This window comes from Octopus bimaculoides, chromosome 6 (assembly GCF_001194135.2).
Source record: "Octopus bimaculoides isolate UCB-OBI-ISO-001 chromosome 6, ASM119413v2, whole genome shotgun sequence".
Classification (NCBI taxonomy): Eukaryota; Metazoa; Mollusca; class Cephalopoda; order Octopoda; family Octopodidae; genus Octopus; species Octopus bimaculoides.
This window is the reverse complement of record NC_068986.1, coordinates 1,883,210-1,887,174: the sequence shown is the minus strand read 5'-3', so window position 1 is coordinate 1,887,174 and position 3,965 is coordinate 1,883,210.

Genomic DNA, 3,965 nt, shown 5'->3' with positions numbered 1-3,965 from the left:
ACTACTTCCAAAGATTCCCCCTGTCACTTGAGGGGGTCTATTTTCTGTATATTCCTGGTGTTTGCATGACACTCAAATAGTCTTAACCTTTCTTTGAGACAGAGATGCATGGAAGTTGCCTGATCAGTCTCCATGTAACTGATTTCCAGAAATAATCTTTTAGGCCTAATGTTTCTCATTGGCTATTCATTGAAGAATGCATTTGCATTTGTGAATATCCTCTCTATAATCTTCCAAGACTCAACTTTTTTCCTAAAGTATTCTATCTTAGATATATGACATTAAATGATGAGAAGGATTGAATGTGGAGTTGTTCTGTGGATGGCGAGGAGTTAGTAACCTGCCTAGTTTTTCCGATTCTCTGGTTTGTTGCTGAAGATGTGTGTGATCTCGCATTGTCATGATGAATGGGGATTATTCTCAGATTGCTGTTCGGTCTCTTCCTCCTTAATGGCTTCTCTATGCCTTGCGGGTATCTCAACGGTCCAGAAAATCAAGGACAATGATCCCTTGACATCGCCCAAAACAGTTACCGTGACTTTCTAAGTCGACAGCTGGCCCTTGGACTTTGTAGGTCTTGGACAAGAACTGTGACGACGTTCCATGAACTGAGCCTTCGATTCTAGGCCGTAAAGATACGACCAGGTCTCTTCCTCTGTCATCACATCAGAAAAGAAAAGAAAAAAGGAAAAAAAAGTGTCTTCATTGGCTTGAAACACTTCCAGCAGATCAGAGTAGAATTCAACCCTTTGCTCCTTCAAATCGGTTGTCAACGGCCGAGGTATTCACTTTGCACACACTTTCCGATACCTAATATTTTCTACCATTTTCTGTAATGCATTGTGACCATTGTCCAGTTGTCCGATAAGCTCGCATTCGCTAGTGATTTGGGTCAGTGGTCGGAATCGATAGTCTCCAACTGCGTGCTTTGTCTACAATGCTGGCTTCCCTTTCTTTAATCTTCATCTATCTGCACATGGCTCTTGTCAATTGTGTCTTCTCCATAAACAAACCGTAGCCTCTCTCTCTCTCTCTCTCTCTTCTTTTCATTTGATTACTGGAAATGATGACTGATGAGGAAACACTCCGACCCTAGGGTCTGTGCTGGTCAAGAAGAGGTCAGTCCTTTGTTTAAGGTTTGACTTACATTTCTGACCATGGCCTATATAACAGAGAGAATTTTTGTATCTCTTCCTCTTATCTTTCCCTCTCTACTGACAGACAGCCTTTTTCTACATGTCAACTACTAACCAGCGAGTCATCCTTGTCGCCACTATCACTAGAATTGCTACTGTCTCTGTATCAACCTGTCGGATAAACGAATAAATATATGCAAATAACATTTCTTCCTTCTTGGAGTTAATTCTTCGATGGTCACTGGTTACTCTGACGCGAGAACCTTGAAGCGTTACATCTATACGCTACATTTAGTAGTAGGCTACCTCATATCGAATTGATATGGTACATCAAATCTAGCCTGCTACAGGGTGTTCTTTTCTCTATTGTTGCAAGTGGTAACCGTGTCTTTGCGGTTCTGAGAGGTCGTGGTGTAGGGTCTTTGAAGTCTTGCCGGAACGCCAGCGTTCAGTAGTAATTTGGTGGTCTATCACGCTATGAAGAACGTGAAGGAGTGTGACGAACTATCGTTTCTGGCGATTGTTCTCATAGCCGTTTGTTTTTATAGAGAGAATGTGACTCAGATCACTATCAGTTAACACACAGATTGATTGGTTGAAGATGCTCACCTGGTGAGGTAAGGGAAATTTTAGTCAGGTTTCAGCTACGTCTGTATATTATGGTCATGTGACAGCCATGCGGGGAGGTCGCGTCAAAGGTGTAGTCAAGTTGATATGTCATATGATACATCTACTGAACTAAACTTATGATGTAACTTTTCCACTCCTTTTCGAGGTCAATAAAGAACCACTCTTGTACTTGGATTGATTCTTCTCTTTCTGTCTTTTTACAGGAAGAAATCAGCTGTGTTCGGCCATACACAAAGAAGAGTTACGCTGGGTCAAAAGATTGCCCCAGATTACTGCTGTTGTTTTAGCCTATCCGATTTTGATTCCTTATGATCAATTTAATCTTCTTAACGAAATAAAAAGACTATTGATATATTTCATCATCATAATTTATTTTGTAAATTACCATAACAATATAATGAGAAGAAAATTTTCGATAAAGACTGCCACAAAAATTAAAAATACAGAGAGGCTACCCTTTCGCTTCTTTGCTTTACATCGAGGCGGTTGACATAATACGAAGTTTACGTGCCTTTCAAAGAAACTACAAAATCACAGAAGTAACCATCGGATTGAAAGCTTCAAAACAAGTGACACGCCTGTCATCAGACATAGAGCTAACCTATGAATAAAGACAAAAAAAAAATACGAGATTAGAAATATTGAACAACCCAGACGATATTGTTGAAGCCGAACGAACGGTACAAAGTACAACTGAACAAAGTAGCAAAAAAAACCCCGGAACTATTGAAATCTGGGTTTCAGAACAGTAAGTACTAACTATTGAAGGTGGTTCGTGAAGTGGAAGGAAAGAGCAGAAAAAAACATGCAGGAAAAGCAAAGATAAAGATGGCAATATACAGACAAGCATAGCTGAGGATTTTCAATGCTAGAAAGACCACTTTTGACATCTTTATACTAAATTTCCACGTGAACTGAAAGCAATGTAAGAAATCTGAGATGATTCATCTGATACAGTTAAAGCTAAATGAATATGATAAGGGAAATAGAAGAGATAATAAAAAACCTGTATTGATGCTATCAATACTAAAGTGCTAAAAACAAAAGAAGAGTATGTGTTCTGACACCAGGTTATTAGTATTGCTTTGCCTAAGCGAAATAATGTGTGTGTGTGTGTGCGTGTGTGTTTATCAGGTCACTCTTCGTGTTACTGTTAGCATGAAACCCAGTACAACCTGTCTCTTGGCCAGGCTGTCGGCTATTAAACCGGCGACCCTACCAAGCCTGCTTGGTAAGGAGAGTGGTTTTCGTTGGACACCCTACGTGACGAATTGTTTGCTTTGCATGTATGTATTGGTAAGTATTGCAAGAAACAGCTACATTTCTTTCAGGGAAACTCAACAGGGAGGAGCTGGGCACGTCAGTCGTCTCCCCCATCGATTCACCATATCGTGCGTTCTTTATCAGAGACGCCAATTCTTCAAAGTCCTTTATGGTGGATACGGGTGCCAGTTTAAGTATTTGGCCTCGATGGTTTACTTACACCAATCATGCTCTTTCAGATATCTCTCTTTACTCGGTGAATCACTCCGCCATCAAGACCCTAGAAGCAGATTCTGCAACACATTTGACAAAACAATAGACCGTCTCGTCTCGGGATGTCCTGTGCTGACACCAAACGAATACAAAAGCCGCTACGACAGGGTAGGACAGTATTTACATTGGAAAATATGTAAACACTACAAAATCGGCACTTCTGCTTACTGGTATGAACATCATCCTGAGCCAATCGTTGAAGGCAAAAATTTCACTATTCTCTGAGATTTTCCAGCCAACACTGACAGAACGATCCAATTATAAAAGACAAAAGATATGGCATCTTAAAATGAGAACTGTTCCTGTTATTGTAGGCGCGCTAGGTATAAAAAAGCGATGTCAGAAGCATCGAGATAAGATCCCAGGAAAACCATGTCTCAGAGAAATCCAAAAGATTGTGCTGACAAGAACTGCCCACATCCTTTACTCTTTACTTGTTTCAGTCATTTGAGTGCGGCCATACTGGAGCAATGCCTTTAGTCGAGCAAATCGACCCCAGGACTTTGGATGCCTAGTACTTATTCTATCGTATCTTTTGCCGAACTGCTAAGTTACGGGGACGTAAACAGACCACCATCGGTTGTCAAACGATGTGGGGGGGGGGGACAAACACAGGCACACAAACATACAAACGCACACACACACACATATATATACATATAC